This window comes from Nerophis ophidion, linkage group LG28, assembly GCF_033978795.1.
Source record: "Nerophis ophidion isolate RoL-2023_Sa linkage group LG28, RoL_Noph_v1.0, whole genome shotgun sequence".
NCBI classification, from domain to species: domain Eukaryota; kingdom Metazoa; phylum Chordata; class Actinopteri; order Syngnathiformes; family Syngnathidae; genus Nerophis; species Nerophis ophidion.
Genome location: NC_084638.1, coordinates 10,270,270 through 10,289,143, shown reverse-complemented (window position 1 = coordinate 10,289,143; position 18,874 = coordinate 10,270,270). Strand labels below are relative to the sequence as shown.

At 34.5% G+C, this 18,874-nt stretch overlaps 1 protein-coding gene and 1 long non-coding RNA gene across 2 annotated transcripts in view; one reads left to right on the top strand and one right to left on the bottom strand.

Moving 5' to 3' along the window:
- The window catches only part of LOC133545692 (uncharacterized), a 422,945-nt gene extending 421,003 nt beyond the window's left edge, over positions 1–1,942 (bottom strand). Inside the window, exon 1 of the mRNA XM_061891502.1 lies at positions 1,858–1,942. The gene's annotated coding sequence lies outside the window, so the exon portion shown is untranslated. The remainder of the gene's footprint in view (positions 1–1,857) is intronic.
- LOC133545694 (uncharacterized) overlaps positions 1–18,874 on the top strand; it is a 422,860-nt gene that overhangs the window by 334,109 nt on the left and 69,877 nt on the right. The gene's annotated exons all lie outside the window — the stretch shown is intronic.

The window sequence follows — 18,874 nt, the reverse complement described above, 5'->3', positions numbered from 1 at the left end:
TATCTGCTCACAGAGGCCACCTGGTGGTTGTTTGAGCCCATTGCAGCCACTCCTGGATAGTCGCCAACTCATAACACATTTCAGCTGCACGCAGGATTCTCACAAGAATGACGCAAAAAAAATACAACCGGACCAACTATACCTAAACTCTCCTCGTCAATATCATGAAAAGGTGCAGAGAATCTGGAGGAATCACTGCACTTAACATTGAATGCCCGTGACTTTGGATCCTCCAGGCGATACTGCGTCAAAAAGTGTGTGAAGGATATCACCACATGGGCTCAGGAACACTTCAGAATAACACTGTCAGTAACTACAGTTTTTTGCTAAATCTGTAAATGCAAGTTAAAACTTTACTATGCAAAGCGAAAACCGTTTATCAACAACACCCGGAAACGCAGTCGGCCTGAGAGTGCATGACCGACTCGATAAGTCTGAATATTAAGAGACGATACAGTATTATCCACTCACAGAGGCCACCTGGTGGTTGTTTGAGCCCATTGCAGACACTCATGGATAGTCGCCAACCCATAACACATTTCAGCTGCACGCAGGATTCTCACAAGAATAACGCAAAAAAAATACAACCGTACTAACTATACCTAAACTCTTCTCGTCAATATCATGTAACGGTTCAGGATAATCTGGAGAATTACTGTACGTAACATCGAATGCCCGTGACTTTGGATCCTCCAGGCGATATTGCGTCAAAAAGTGTGTGAAGGATATCACCACATGGGCCCAGGAACACTTCAGAAAAACACTGTCAGTAACTACAGTTTGTTGCTAAATCTGTAAATGCAAATTAAAACTGTACCATGCAAAGCGAAAACCGTTTATCAACAACACCCGGAAACGCAGTCGGCCTGAGAGTGCATGACCGACCCGATAAGTCGGAATATTAAACAATACAGTATTATCTGCTCACAGAGGCCACCTGGTGGTTGTTTGAGCCCATTGGAGCCACTCATGGATAGTTGCCACCTCATAACACATTTCAGCGGCACGCAGGATTCTCACAAGAATGACGCAAAAAAAAAAATACAACCGTACCAACTATACCTAATCTCTCCTCGTCAATACAGACCCTCAACATTATTTCCACGCACATTTTCATGACAGTATCAAAAACCCGGCACAGTAGCCTCCAGAAAACCCATATAAACCGATCCGGACCCTCACAAAAACCTAGTACAAGGCGCGCGGGGTAATAATCGATAAAAAAAAAACCTGCGAAAGCAGCTCATAAATTCAAGCAAATGTATTTCCCGGAGGCTCAATGGAAGACGCGCGAACACAAACATTAGTAGCCTGCTGGGACGCGCAAAAAAAAAAAAAAAAACACAAGATTGCGCACGCAGAGGCCAAGTACTTTTAGTCGTGGGTCGCGGAACAAATGGATGCAATTGACGGGGCTCATTAGAGGCGAGATGGGGGGGTTGGGGGGAAGGGGGGGTTAGAAATATTTGCCCCCCGGGTCTGGTAGAGGGGAATGTGTCTCGAAGCGTGGACGCGCGCCGGAGGCGTAAAAAAAAAAAAAAAAACTGACCCAAGAAAGTGACAGGTGGATCGTGGCTTCGGTTCCAAATCCGCATTTCGATACCACTCTGGTGAATGTGATTAATACAAAAAAAATAATAATAAAAATAAACAAAGTGCCAGACCGCGCGTCCAATACGCACCGCATGCGCATTCATTCCGGTTAAAACTGTTAAAAAAAAAAACAAAAAACAGTGCAATTTAAACGCGTGTCCGTGATGAAAGCAGCACACAGATCCCCCCCTAAAATAAAAATATCAAAGTGTGTCTGCTGCACCCGTATCAGCTTGAAGCAGACAAAATGGCGAGAAGACCTACCTGAGAGGACGGACGTCTTGGCGGCGATGGTCTCTAGTCTGCGGCTCCTCTGGCGAGCCGAGTCCGACGCACGGAGACTCTCTCTCTCTCTCTCTCTCTCTCTCTCTCTCTCTCTCTCTCCCGCTCGCTCTGCCAGTGCGCGCGCACGTGCGCGTGTCTGTCTCTTCCTCCCCCCTTCCTCTCTTATAATTGAGCGTCCATGTAATAAAAGGGTGTCGAACATCAGCAACCGACGTTTAATTTGACACCACGGGATGTTAGTCGATGCCGATATAGTAGGGGGGTGTCCTAACTTTTTCCATTGAGGGGCCACACTAGGAACGCACACACGTGGGGTTGTGTTCTTAAAAAATAAAAAAATAAAAAGGTGAAATAATAATAAATAAATAAATAAACATGTTTTATATTGGAGTTTCTTCAAAATAGCCACCCTTTGCTGTGATGACTGCCTTGAACACTCTTGGGATTCTCTCCATGGACTTTAAGAGGGAGTCACTTGAAAGGGTTTTCACTTCACAGGTGTTCTTGTGGAAAATGTATATTTTTGGCTATATATATATATCTATATATATATATATATATATATATATATATATATATATATATATATGTACATAAACACAATATATGCATATATACATATATGAATATGAATGCAAGAATTTATGTACGCATATATGTACATATATATACATATATATACACATATATATATGTATATATATATATATTAGTGTGTGTGTATATATATATACGGACTTGTATTTGTCTTTATGTACATACATATATATATATATGTGTGTGTGTGTGTGTGTATATGTGTATATATATATAAATATATATATGTGTGTGTGTGTGTATATGTGTATATATATATAAATATATATATGTGTGTGTATATATCTGCGATGAGGTGGCGACTTGTCCAGGGTGTACACATTCTTCCGCCCGATTGTAGCTGAGATAGGCACCAGCGCCCCCCGCGACCCCAAAAGGGAATAAGCGGTAGAAAATGGATGGATGGATGGATGGATGGATATATATATATATATATATATATATATATATATATATATATATATATATATATATATATATATATATATAAATAATAGTGTTGTCCCAATACCAATATCTCGATACTTTTCGGTATTTTTCAGCTCTTTTCTAAACAAAAGGGGGCACAAAAAATGTTAATATTGTCTTTATCTTAACAAATTACATCTTGGGGTACATGAAAAATATGTTTATTATTGCAATTTAGTCCTTAAATAAAATAGTGAACATACTAGACAACTTGTCTTTTAGTAGTAAACAAACAAACTACGACTCCTAATTAGTCTAAATTGCAACATTTTGTGTCATTTATACACCTATTATGTTGTACACATTATTAAGGACAAGTGGTAGAAAATGTATTATTAATCTACTTGTTTATTTACTGTTAATATCTGCTTACTTTCCCTTTTCACATGTTCTATCTACACTTCTGTTGAAAAATTAAATGTATACCCTAAATATATATATATATATATACATATATATGTAAATAAATTCATGCATTCATACACATATACATGCCTATATATACAAACATACATATATAAATACATATATAAACACACACAAATGTATATTTTTTTCTTTTTTGTATAAATGTTGATGTTAAGAAACTAAAGGCTAATGATTTCCAAGCAAAGTATCCCTCTGTGTGTACTTTAAAATGTTGTGTAACAACTTCCAGAGCCATGACTGGATGAAAACGCCACTTTGTTCTTCAGACTCAATCTACTGCCTCTGCTGGTTGTTGACAGTACTGCACTCCATTCTTCCCCAATGGGATCAATACATTACATGTAAAATGTCTTTAAAAAATGACCAAACTCCAATATTGTGCTGATAAATAAGAAAAGTTGTGTTTGCAGAGTTGTCATCTAAAATTATAATGGATGTTGAAATGTCCGAAACCAAATATATTGATTTCTGGATGGAAAATGAGTTCAGTTTTTCTATTTGAGTTTTACAGCCATGAGATTGGTAGCAATAAAGTCTTTCTGAAAAGGTCAAATATCTCTTCATGGGGACTTGTTTCCTTCTATCTTGTTTTTTTTTTCTTCTAAAAACAAGCTTCATAGGTCAGGAAAAAATACAGAAGCTATATAATCCCTACAAGCTTGTTTTGCACATATATATATATATATATATATATTTATATATATATATATATATGTATGTATGTATGTATGTATGTGTGTGTATGTGTGTATGTGTATATATTCCATCCATTTTCTACCGCTTATTCCCTTTTGGGGTCGCGGGGGGCGCTGGCGCCTATCTCAGCTACAATCGGGCGGAAGGCGGGGTACACCCTGGACAAGTCGCCACCTCATCGCAGGGCCAACACAGATGTGTATATATATATATATATATATGTATATGTGTATATATATTTTCTTCTTCCTAAGGGCGGAATAACAGACTATGTGAATTATATTTATATAGCGCTTTTCTCTAATGACTCAAAGCGCTTTACATAGTGAAACCCAATACCTAAGTTACATTTAAACCAGTGTGGGTGGCACTGGGAGCAGGTGGGTAAAGCGTCTTGCCCGAGGACACAACGGCAGTGACTAGGAGGACGGAAGCGGGAATCGAACCTGCGACCCTCAAGTTGCTGGCACGGCCGCTCTACCAACCGAGCTATGCTGCAGTTCTTATAATTGATAAGAACTGCTTTAGCGTAATGTGGCTCAACTAAAAGTAAAAAGTTGTCATCAAAATAATTACTTGAGGAAAAGAAAATTATCAGTGAAAAAAACTACCGAGTCATTATTTTTTTTTTAAATGGCAGCTGCACTAAAACAACCGTGAGAATGTGTGTTTACACACATTGTTAAATCACGGCCTTATTCCAAAGTAAAATAAATAATTTTTTGTCCTTAATATTGTACATTCTATAGATCATCCTCCTTATACTCGGGCTCAAAAATGTACAGTTCTGGATCGTAATTGGTCCCAAAGTAGTCTTTGTTCGTCTCAGGTAATTGGTAGTGTTGTTTTTGGAGGGAATAACGAACGTAGTGATTCATGTTTGAACTAAATTGTTTAAAATTAGTTAAATACGTAGATAGGACATGTTATTTCGAATGTCTCGGCTACTACATTACAGATACAGCATCTATAAAACTTTTTTTTTTAAGCACTTAGCTTCATTGTTAGCTGACTTTTGCTATTGTTTATTGATGCTTTAGAATGCATAAACTAATGGGAAAAAAAACATATGTATGCTTGTCTTACATAAGTATTGGGAATGATCGGCGGAAAATTGCAGTTCCCCTTTAAGTACCTCGGCGGAGTAAACGTAGCGTCACTACCCAACATTATTTGCTCACATATTTTTCGCCAACTCGCGGTTTCCGGCCCAGTGTTCATTATCTCGGCGGTGAGATGCTGTCCAGTTAAATTATATGACGCTCTTAAAATCTGCCCAAGTATGACCAATACCTCGAGCAGCATTGCAGATCAGCACGGACGGAAGGTTCTGGGTGGATGTTTAGTCGGAATAAACGCTGCCGTCGCCAATTGGCGCAGTAAGAAGTATAATACGTTTTTACGGAAGGGGGGCCTGCGGGCCAAATCGGGGCCGCCGTTTTATTTTGTTCGGCCCGCTAAAGGGCGACTACCAAATTTATTACACATTAATGTGGACTTTTTTCAAGCAGCAAAATCATGGATGCAAGGCTACACTGGGTAAAAAAAAACATATTTTACAGTAAAAACATGGCAGCTCATCCCCTAAAATTTACCGTAAAATCATCACTTTTTTTTTTCTCCTATTTTTCATTGACAGTGATGCACTGAAAAAAACAACAAATGTAGCTTTTTAAAGCGAAAAAGTAGCAGCTCAATCACCAAAAATGTTAGCGGTAAAAAAATAACTGGTACTGTTTTGGTTTTTTTAAATTCCTAGTAATGCATTGTAAGAAAAAAAAATACCCTAAATTTTATGTAAAAAAAAACAAACTTGCAACTCCATTGGCAAAATTTTACGATAAAAATAACAGGGGTACGTCTTTTTTTTTAAATTATTGTACAGTAGTGTACTGTAGCACAAAATAGCCTTAGATTTTATGTAAAAAAAAAAAATGTTAAAACATTTTTATGGGAAAAATTTTATGTAAAAAAACAAACTTGCAACTCCATTGGCAAAATTTTACGATAAAAATAACAGTGGTACGTCTTTTTTTTTATTATTGTACAGTAGTGTACTGTAGCACAAAATAGCCTTAGATTTTATGTAAAAAAAATATATATATGTTAAAACATTTTTATGGGAAAAATTTTATGTAAAAAAACAAACAAACTTGTCACTCCATTGGCAAAATTTTACGATAAAAATAACAATGGTACGTCTTTTTTTTTTAATTATTGTACAGTAGTGTACTGTAGCACAAAATAGCCTTAGATTTTATGTAAAAAAAAAAAAAAAAAAAATTTTTAATTTTATGGGAAAAATTTTATGTAAAAAAACAAACAAACTTGCAACTCCATTGGCAAAATTTCACGATAAAAATAACAGTGGTACGTCTTTTTTTTAAATTATTGTACAGTAGTGTACTGTAGCACAAAATAGCCTTAGATTTTATGTTAAAAAAAAATATATATGTTAAAACATTTTTATGGGAAAAATTTTATGTAAAAAAACAAACAAACTTGCAACTCCATTGGCAAAATTTTACGATAAAAATAACAGGGGTACGTCTTTTTTTTAAAATTATTGTACAGTAGTGTACTGTAGCACAAAATAGCCTTAGATTTTATGTAAAAAAAAAAAATGTTAAAACATTTTTATGGGAAAAATTTTATGTAAAAAAACAAACTTGCAACTCCATTGGCAAAATTTTACGATAAAAATAACAGTGGTACGTCTTTTTTTTTATTATTGTACAGTAGTGTACTGTAGCACAAAATAGCCTTAGATTTTATGTAAAAAAAATATATATGTGTTAAAACATTTTTAAGGGAAAAATTTTATGTAAAAAAACAAACAAACTTGTCACTCCATTGGCAAAATTTTACGATAAAAATAACAATGGTACGTCTTTTTTTTTTAATTATTGTACAGTAGTGTACTGTAGCACAAAATAGCCTTAGATTTTATGTAAAAAAAAAAAAAAAAAAAATTTTTAATTTTATGGGAAAAATTTTATGTAAAAAAACAAACAAACTTGCAACTCCATTGGCAAAATTTCACGATAAAAATAACAGTGGTACGTCTTTTTTTTTTATTATTGTACAGTAGTGTACTGTAGCACAAAATAGCCTTAGATTTTATGTTAAAAAAAAATATATATGTTAAAACATTTTTATGGGAAAAATTTTATGTAAAAAAACAAACAAACTTGCAACTCCATTGGCAAAATTTTACGATAAAAATAACAGTGGTACGTCTTTTTTTTAATTATTTCACAGTAGTGTACTGTTAAAAAGAAATAGCCTTAGATTTTATGTAAAAAAAATAAAAATATGTTAAAAAAAATTTATGGTAGAAATCTTATGGGAAAAAAAAAAGTCAGTTAAGTTACAAGAAATTTAACGTAAAAACAACAATGGTACGTTTTTTAAACTTACAGTTATGTATTGTAAAAATGGCCTTAGATTTTACGGTAATAAAACAAGCAGTTAGTCACTAAAATTTTAACGTAAAAACAACAGTGGTATGGTTTTTCAATTTACAGTAATATACTAGAACACATGGCCTTAGATTTGACGGTAAAAAACTGGTAATTCGTCGTTAGGATTTTAACTGAATTTTACAGAAGTTTGTCAACATTGTATTTGTGTTGTAGAATAATGGTTGTATTTTTATTATTTTGTTGTTGTTTTTGTTTTCATTTCAAGTATATTTCAAGGCTTCTTTTTGTTTGTTGGCTCCTCCCCCATACCTGTCCGACAATTCGGAGACCGCTGGGTTGACGTGAACATGCGGGGAAAAAAAAACGGGTGTTGTTGAGATTGAACATAAGGCTCTCTTTGATTGGACCATATGCTGCAACTTTATTTGGCGCTCGGGTGATTTATTTTGCAGCTGCACTTAATTAAAAAACAAGGGAGTTACCAAGGTGTGTTTTATCGTTGAGTGTTAGAAGTGAGACTTACTTTATGCTGGAAGTAAGTTGGAAGACCAAATCCTACTAAAAAAGTGGAAGTACCACTGTATGCTACACTAAAATATACGCGACAAAAGATGAGGGGGTTTACCTGACACGTGAAACGTGACAAATTTGGGGGGTTGCATTATCCACTTTAGCCACCAGGTGACGGTGGTGGTAAGGGCTGGGAATCTTCCCTTGGGGGTCACTATTTGATTTAGAAACGATTAATTGATAAAAACAATTCTCAATTCAAAATCAATAATTTGTTGTTGTTTTTTTTTTAAAGATTGCGTGGCAGTTCCATGATGAACTAGATTCCTCCATAAAATATATCAACAGCTCCGATAAATTTGGATAATATTTTGAAGAAAACTGTTTTTTCTTTGATTAAACACGACTCAAACTTTACTTAAGTGGCTGGACAGGACAGATTTTATATAAACATATATATATATATATATATATATATATATATACACACGTGTATATCTAAAGTATTTATATGAATGCGTGTGTGTGTATATATATATATATATACATATGTATATATATATATATATATATATATATATATATACATACATATGTATATATATATACATATATATATATATATATATATATATATATATATATATATACACACTGCAATGAGGATTGTCCAGGGTGTATGCCGCCTTCGAACAGATTGTAGCTGAGATAGGCACCAGGGCCCCCCACAACCCCAAACGGAATAAGCGGTAGAAAATGGATGGATGGATGGATGGATGGATATATATATATATATATATATATATATATATATATATATATACATACATATACATATGCATAAATATGTATATGTAAAAAAATATATATGTATATAAATGCGTGTGTATTTATGTATATATATAATATATATTTATAAATATTTACATACATACATACATAAATATATATACATACATATATACATATGTATGTATATATATTTATGTATGTATATATTTTATATATGTATGTATGTATGTATGGACTTGGAGAAGGCATTCGACCGTGTCCCTCGGGAAGTCCTGTGGGGAGTGCTCAGAGAGTATGGGGTATCGGAATGTCTTATTGTGGCGGTCCGCTCCCTGTACGATCAGTGTCAGAGCTTGGTCCGCATTGCTGGCAGTAAGTCGGACACGTTTCCAGTGAAGGTTGGACTCCGCCAAGGCTGCCCTTTGTCACCGATTCTGTTCATAACTTTTATGGACAGAATTTCTAGGCGCAGTCAAGGCGTTGAGGGGTTCCGGTTTGGTGGCCACGGGATTAGGTCTCTGCTTTTTGCAGATGATGTAGTCCTGATGGCTTCATCTGGCCGGGATCTTCAGCTCTCACTGGATCGGTTCGCAGCCGAGTGTGAAGCGACCGGAATGAGAATCAGCACCTCCAAGTCCGAGTCCATGGTTCTCGCCCGGAAAAGGGTGGAGTGCCATCTCCGGGTTGGGGAGGAGACCCTGCCCCAAGTGGAGGAGTTCAAGTACCTAGGAGTCTTGTTCACGAGTGGGGGAAGAGTGGATCGTGAGATCGACAGGCGGATCGGTGCGGCGTCTTCAGTAATGCGGACGTTGTATCGATCCGTTGTGGTGAAGAAGGAGCTGAGCCGGAAGGCAAAGCTCTCAATTTACCGGTCGATCTACGTTCCCATCCTCACCTATGGTCATGACCGAAAGGATAAGATCTCGGGTACAAGCGGCCGAAATGAGTTTCCTCCGCCGGGTGGCGGGGCTCTCCCTTAGAGATAGGGTGAGAAGCTCTGCCATCCGGGAGGAGCTCAACGTAAAGCCGCTGCTCCTCCACATCGAGAGGAGCCAGATGAGGTGGTTCGGGCATCTGGTCAGGATGCCACCCGAACGCCTCCCTAGGGATGTGTTTAGGGCACGTCCAGCTGGTAGGAGGCCACGGGGAAGACCCAGGACACGTTGGAAAGACTATGTCTCCCGGCTGGCCTGGGAACGCCTCGGGATCCCCCGGGAAGAGCTAGACGAAGTGGCTGGAGATAGGGAAGTCTGGGCTTCCCTGCTTAGGCTGCTGCCCCCGCGACCCGACCTCGGATAAGCGGAAGATGATGGATGGATGGATGGATGTATGTATGTATAGATATACATGTATATATGTATCTGTAGATATGTATGTACATACTGTGTGTGTATATATATATATATATATATATATATACACACACATATAACTGAATGTATATATGTATGTTTATATGTAAATATATATACATACATGTATCTATATATATACATATATATATATATATATATATACATATATATATATATATATATATATATATATATATATATATATATATATATATATGCAGGCGTCCCGTCTGGTCGTACCTGAGTATCAACTCCAAGTCCTTTGAAGAAAAGAGGACAGAGGAGGACCTCTAAGAGCAGTGAGTGTGACCACTGGGGTAGAAAAGCCGAGGGAGTTGATCACAGAACCACAGGTCCACCTCCACCAGCACGGACACACTGATTCATCCACTCACCAGTGTACGAGGAGAAAAAGCTTTATTTATGAATAATACATTTTATATCTGCTATAAATCCAGCCTGCATGTACCCCCCCCCCCCTCCTCGCAGCCCCCCCCCCCCCCCCCCCCCCCTTGTTGCCATACACATGTTCGGCTTGAAAGAAGCACAACATTTTATTCTTTTTTTTTTTCTGCATTCGTACACGAAAGCAGTCACAATTGGAGCCAAGTCAGTCATATTTGAAGAGGAGTAAAGCAAGTCTGATTCTCTTTGAAAGCTTGACTTCACAAACATACATTTTTCAGGGGGGGGGGGGGAGTTGTCCCTTGTGTTGTCTTGCCATTTAGACGGATTGGATGTTTTTGGAGATATCCATTTTTCGGAGATTTCGACTTGTGGTGCTGACAGCCGTGAAAAATGACATTTGGAAAAAAATCCACCGGCAGCGACTTTTTCGCAGATATTGCGGCTATGGCGAGTCGGTCAAGTCATTTTTGTCCGACACAGCTTGAAATATCTTACTGAACCTCCATTTATGTACTTAATTGGGTTCTTGAACGCTAAGTTTGTATAGAGAAACACAATCCCAAGTAAGAAACAATGTAAACATGAATAAAAATAATAACAGAATCAGAAATATTCTATTAAATCCCTGAAGGGAAATTAAAATTTTCAGCACAATCCCATTCAAGATCAGACAAACATTACAGGGAGACAGAACAGGATTGCTGACGGGTCCCCCAATTTCCGGCAGCCCTAACAAAAAAGGTGAGATACAGGTAAACTAGTGGGGGAATGGAGAGAAAAAAAATAAAAAAAAAATATTAAAAATAAAAAAATAAAAAATAAAAATAAAAAAATAAATTAAAAAAAATAAAAAATAAAAAATAAATAAAATAAAAATGAAAAATAAAAAAATAAATAAAATAAAATCAGTCCGGGCCCCTGGAAAGGGGGTACAGACTGAGGCCTAGGGAAAAAATAATAATAATAATAACAATAATAATACAAATAGTAATGATGACCCTAATTAAGTAGAAATTCACAATTTAAAGACACTATATTGTATAAATATCTATACAAAGATATATAAATATATATAAACATTAAGTTTAATCAGGAAAAAACACAAAGGCTATTTTATCCCGACAAGCCTGTTTCGCAGGTTTCCCTGCTCTTCAGGGGATTTCCCTTGCAGGAATGAATTGTGTAAGTAACTAATTCTTATCGTCCGGTTTCGGCTAATATATGGAAAATGTATTTTTTCATCCTAAAATTTAGGGGGTGTGGCTTATATACGGCTTATATATGGCCTATATATGAGTTAACTTTTTCACTTTGACAGCCCAATTTTTTTTTTTGTCTACATTTGTTTGGATTTGAACAAAGTTGTACTATTATTTGTGCAGTGGCATCATCTTTCGGACGAATTCGCTCACCGGCCGCTGTTTAGACCGAGCTTTCAACCGGAAGTAGAACTGCCGTTCCGTCCTTTAGCCATCCATAACGCTTCTACTCGTACGGATTTTTCATTCGTCACTCCAATCAACAAATGTACGTTTTACAATACAACTAAAACAATTCTGACTTACCAAACCGTCCCATGTGTGATATCTGTCGGCGTGTTTTCCACGCATGTTTGTACGTGCTATCGTAACGTAAGGAAGCTAAAGTTGCTAAAATGCTAACACTTATTCCTGACTGCTTATTCACTGTAAATTTTATCCATCTTTGTTGTTAATCCAATTGATTTTGTTGTTTTGTTTTAGTGGCGAGAAACGTTCCCTATAAGTAAAATGTATCATATTATTAGTGGTAGTATGATAGCACATTTACAAGTTTTAGTATTATGAACTTACAATTTTTGTATCGTTTCAGTTTTTCGTAAACCCACCAAAACTTCATCGTGGACTTATTGAGTCTGTTTAGCTCATTGGAGAGCTAGTTCCGGAGCCAGTGGGTCCATAACGATGACTTCTGTTTTGCTTTGTTTTGGCCGTTTTACTGCCGCCTTTTTGAAAACAATGTATAAGTAACTCATTATTATTGTCCGGTGCGGCTAATTCATGTAAAAAAAAAAAAAGTAATTCTAAAATTACCGGCAAATGTGGTAATCACATGAGTTAACTTGTTGATTTTGACAGCCCAATTTATTTATTTTTTGTTGAAATTTGTTTGGATTGGAACAAAAGGTGTGCTATCGTTTGTGCGGTGGCGTCATCTTTCGGACAAGTTCGCTCACCGGGTGTTGTATTGCCCTCCTGTTTAGACCGAGCTTTCAACCGGAAGTAGAAGGGCCGTCCCCTCGTTTAGCCATCCATAGCGTTTCTACTCGTACCGATTTTTCATTCGTCACTCCAATCAACAATTGTACGTTTTACAATGTAACTAAAACAATTCTGACTTACCAAACCGTTCCAGGTGTGATGTCTATTTTGCTTGATTTTGGGCCGTTTTACTGCCTTGTTAGAGACACCGTTTTGGAAACAACGTGTAAGTAACTAATTCCGGTAAAAAGTCCGGTGCGATTAATTTATGGAAAAAATATTAATGTAAATTTTATTCATCTTTGTTGTTAATCCAGTTGATTTTGTTATTTTGTTTTAATGCCGAAAAACGTGCCGTATAACTAAAATTTACTATTATTAGTAGTAATATTAAAATGGCATTTTTTTTATATCGTTTCAGTTTTTTGCAACCTCACCAAAACGTCACCGTGGACTTGGTGAGATTTTTTTGCTGATTTAAGAGCTTAGGTCCACGGCGATGACTTCTGTTTTGCTTGATTTGGACCGTTTTACTGCCTTGTTATCGACACTCTTTAAAAACAATGTGTAAGTACCTAATTTTTATCGTCCGGTACGGCTAATTTATGGAAAAAAATTCAGGAGGCGTGGCTTCAATCCATCAAATTAGTTACCTTCTTCATTTTGACAGCCCTAGTTTTGTTTGTTTTTGTCTACGTCTGTTTGGATTTGTTATTTTGTTGCCGTTATCCCACTGCCCTAGCGGTAGATATACTGCTTGTATCGTTTTTTATTTTAAGTACAACACAATTCTGGTTTTCCTCCCGGGCCTCTTCTTTTTAGCCGCCGTCTATTTGACTTTTTTAAAGCCCCATCGCGATGTTTGTTAAATGGCCCCCTTCAAGCAGAAAGGGATGGTAGACATGGTCCGAAACAACAACATCAACAACACCCGCCGCTCAGGCGGGCTTGACTGAAACGCGTCCGACGTCCACATAACGTGTTCTCGAATCAAACTCCTGATCCCTCAACTGTGCGCCGCTGTGATTTGCCTCAGGAAAATCCCCCGCAGCGAAAAATAAATGTTGGTTAAACCGTCAGCGAGATGAATTATTTATGTGGCATTTTGTTTCATATTCGGAGGCCCGGTCCAGATCCACAGGGAACGGGGGCGAGAACATGTCCCCCGTATATCGGACGCCGGTAACGTAGAGTATACACCACATAGCAAAAGTATTTGTCCACCTGCCTTGACTCACATATGCCATCCCATTCCAAAGGTGTTCTATCAGGGTTCAGGTTAGGACTCTGTGCAGGCCAGTCAAGTTCATCCCCACCAGACCGTCATCCATGTCTGAATGGACCTTCATTTGTGCAATATATGTCTTAGATGCAGCTGTTCGGCCATGGATACCCAGTCCATGAAGCTCCCTGCGTACTGCACATGGGCTAATTGGAAAGGCACATGAAGTTTGGATCTCTCTAGCAACTGAAAGTCTTTGCACTATGCACTTCAGCGTCCGCTGACCCCTCTCTGTCAGTTTACGCGGCCTACCACTTGGTGGCTGAGTTGCTGTTGTTCCCAAAACTCTTCCATTTTCTTATAACAAAGCCGACAGTTGACTTTGGAATATTTAGGAGCGAGGAAATTTCACGACTGGATTTGTTGCACAGGTGGCATCCTTTGACAGTTTCACGCTGGAAATCACTGAAAGCGGCCCATTCTTTCACAAATGTTAGGATACATTATTCTGATTATTTGGATGGGTGGCCAAATACTTTTGGAGATGTAGTGTATAGATATTAACAATATATTTAATTTTACTTAAAAAACCGGCAGCTCAGTCATCAGAATTTTACAGTAAAAGCAATGTTTTTATTTATTTTTTAAAGCATATAAAACATTGGAAGAAATAGAATGGAATGGAGAAACAACACCACTGATTTTAGAGATAAAATTCATGCAACAGAGCTGCAAGTTTTGTTTTTTTTACTGTAAAATCCTGTTGTTTCAATGTTGTTGTTTTTTTGTTAGTTTTTTTATGTTTTAGCGTCTTACTGTATATGGGGGAAAAAAACGGTACCAAAGTTGATTTTATGGTAAAAAAAAAAAAAAAAAATAAATAAAAAACTAGGAATTTAACAATTAAATCTATTGTCAATTTCGTAGTATACAATTTGATTGAATTTTTTTTTAATAATAAGTCAAGCAGATATTTAAGTACAGTAATTTTACAGTAAACACTATGCTGTTGTTTTTACAGCATATAAAAAAATGGAGTAAATAGAATGGAATGGAGAAACAACACCACCGTTTTTAGCGGTAAAATTCATGCAACAGAGCTAAGTTTGTTTGTTTATACCGTAAAATATTGTTTTAATGTTTTTTTTGTTAGTTTGTTTTATGTTTTAGTATCTTACTGTAAATGAAAAAACAAAACAATACGAAAGTTGATTTTACAGTAAAAAAAAAAAAACTCAGTCGGCGGAATTTAACCCAAAAAATCTATTGTCAATTTTACAGTCTACAATTTGATTGAATTTTATTTTTATTTTTTTTGAAACTATAAGTCAAGCAGATATTTATTACAGTAATTTTACAGTAAACACTATGCTGTTGTTTTTACAGCATATAAAAAAATGGAGTAAATAGAATGGAATGGCGAAACAACAACACCGTTTTTAGCGGTAAAATTCATGCAACAGAGCTAAGTTTGTTTGTTTATACCGTAAAATATTGTTTTAATGTTTTTTTTGTTAGTTTGTTTTATGTTTTAGTATCTTACTGTATATGAAAAAACAAAACAATACGAAAGTTGATTTTAAAGTAAAAAAAAAAAAAAAAACTCAGTCGGCGGAATTTAACCCAAAAACTCTATTGTCAATTTTACAGTCTACAATTTGATTTAATTTTTTTTTTTTTTTTTTTTTGAAACTATAAGTCAAGCAGATATTTAAGTAAAGTAATTTTACAGTAAAAGCAAAGGTTGTTTTTTTTGTTTGTTTTTTTTACAGCATCTAAAAAAATGGAGTAAATAGAATGGAGTGGGAAAACAACACCACTGTTTTAGTGGTAAAATTCTGTTAGTTTTAATGTTTTTTTTTGTTAGTTTGTTTAATGTTTAAGTGCCCTACTGTATATAGAAAAAAATACAGTACTAAAGTTGATTTTACGCTGAAAAAAAATTACCAAATAAATCTATTGTCAATTTCATAGTATACAATTTGATTGAAAACATTTTTGAAATCATAAGTCAAGCAGATGTTTAAGTAAAGTAATTTTAAAGTAAAAGCAATGTTGTTGTTTTTTGTTGTTGTTTTTTCTACAGCATTTTAAAAAATGGAGTAAATAGAATGGAATGGAGAAACACCACCACTGTTTTTAGTGGTAAAATTCAGTTGATTTTTTTTTAGCAGTCAAATCTTGTCAGAATGTTTTTTTAGTTAGTTTTTTAATGTTTTAGTGTCCTACTGTATACAGAAAAAAACAGTACTAAAGTTAATTTTACGGTAAAAAACTCAGTCTGCGGTATTTAACCATAAAATCTATTGTCAATTTTAAAGTCTGCAATTTCATTGATATTTTGTTTTGAAACCATAAGTCAAGCAGATATTTAAGGAAAGTAATATTTCAGTAAAAGCAATGTTTTTTTTGTTTTGTTTTTTGTTTTTTGTTTTTTTACAATACTTACAAAATGGAGTGAATAGAATGGAATGGAGAAAAACACCACTGTTTTTATTGGTAAAACTCTTTTTTTTTATTTTAAAATCTTGTTTTCATGTTTTTTTGGGTAGTTTTTTAGTGTTTTAGTGTCCCACTGTATATGGAGAGAAAAAAAACAGTACTTAAGTTAATTTTACGGTAAAAAAAAACTCAGTCCGCGGAATTTAACCGTAAAATCTATTGTCAATTTTAAGGTCCACAATTTCATTGATATTTTGTTTTGAAGTCATAAGTCAAGCAGATATTTAAGTAAAGTAATTTTACAGTAAAAGCAATGTTTTTTTTTTTGTTTTGTTTTTTTTACAGCATTTAAAAAAATGGAGTAAATAGAATGGAATGGAGAAACAACACCACTGTTTTTATTGGTAAAATTCAGTTTAATTTTTTAACCGTAAAATCTTGTTTAATGTTTTTTGGTTAGTTTTTTAATGTTTTGGTGTCTTACTGTACATAGGAAAAAAACAGTACTAAAGTTAATTTTACGGTAAAAAACTCAGTCTGCGAAATTTAACCGTAAAATCTATTGTCAATTTTAAAGTCTACAATTTCATTGATATTTTGTTTTGAAATCATAAGTCAAGCAGATATTTAAGTAAAGTAATTTTACAGTAAAAGCAATGTTTTTTGTATTTAGTTTTTTTTACAGCATTTAAAATATGGAGTAAATAGAATGGAATGGAGAAACACAACCACTATCTTAAATGGTAAAATTTGTTTTTTTGTTAGTTTTTTAACCGTAAAATCTTGTTGAAATGTTTTTTTTTGTTAGTTTTTTTATGTTTTAGTGTCCTACTGTATATGAGGGGGAAAAAACAGTACTAAAGTTAATTTTACGGTAAAAAAAAACTTGGTCGGCAAATTCAATCGTAAAATCCATACTCAATTTTACAGTCTACAATTTGATTGAATTTTTTTGGGGAAATCATAAGTCAAGCAGATATTTAAGTAAAGTAATTTTACAGTAAAAGTAATGTTTTTTTTTTGTTGTTGTTTTTTTAAAGCATTTAAAAAATGGAGTAAATAGAATGGAATGGAGAAACAACACCACTGTTTTTAGTGGTAAATTTCAGTTTGTTTTTTTAACCGTAAAATTTTGTTTTAATGTTTTTGTTAGTTTTTCAATGTTTTAGTGTCGTACTGTATATGGGGGGGAAAAACATTACTAAAGTACATTTGACGGTACTTTATATAACTCAGTTGGCGAATTCAACCGTAAAATCCGTAGTCAATTTTACAGTTTACAATTTGATAGAATTTTTTTTTTTTAATCATAATTCAAGCAGATATTTAAGTAAAGTGCATTTACAGTAAAAGCAAGGTTCTTGGGGTTTTTTTTTACAGCTTTTAAACACATGGAGTAAATAGAATGGAATGGAGAAACATTAGTTTGAATTTTTTAACCATAAATTCTTGTTTTAATGTTTTTTTTTGTTTGTTAGTTTTTTAATGTCTTAGTGTCCTACTGTATATGGAGAAAAAAACAGTACTTAAGTTAATTTTACGGTAAAAAAAAAAACTCAGTCAGCGGAATTTAACCGTAAAATCTATTGTCAATTTTGAGGTCCACAATTTCATTGATATTTTCTTTTGAAATCATAAGTCAAGCAGATATTTAAGAGAAGTACTTTTACAGTAAAAGCTATGTTTTGTTTTGGTTTTTTTTTTGTTTTTTTTACAGTATTTAAAAAATTGAGTAAATGGAATGTTTTTTTAACCGTAAAATCTTGTTAGAATGTTTTTTTTTTTGTTTTGTTAGTTTATTTGTGTTTTAGTGTCCTACTGTATATGGGAAAAAAACGATACTAAAGTTAATTTTATGGTAAAAAAAAAACCTCAGTTTGCGGAATTTAAGCGTTGTTTTGTTAGTTTTTAATTTTTTACAGTATTTAAAAATGGACTAAATGGAATGGAATGGAGAAACAACACCACTGTTTTTAATGGTAAAATTGAGTTTGTTCTTTTAACCGTAAAATCTTGTTAGAATGTTTTTTTTTGTTTTGTTAGTTTTTTAGTGTTTTAGTGTCCTACTGTATATGGGAAAAAAACGACACTAAAGTTAATTTTATGGTAAAAAAAACTCAGTTTGCGGAATTTAAGCGTTGTTTTTTTTGTTGTTGTTGTTTTTTTTACAGTATTTAAAAAATGGACTAAATGGAATGGAATGGAGAAACACCACCACTGTTTTTAATGGTAAAAATTTAGTTTGTTTTTTTAAGCGTAAAATCTTGTTAGAATGTTTTTTTTTTGTTTTGTTGGTTTTTTAGTGTTTTAGTGTCCTACTGTATATGGGGGAAAAAACGATACTAAAGTTATTTTTATGGTAAAAAAAACTCAGTTTGCGGAATTTAAGCGTTGTTTTGTTTGTTTTTAATT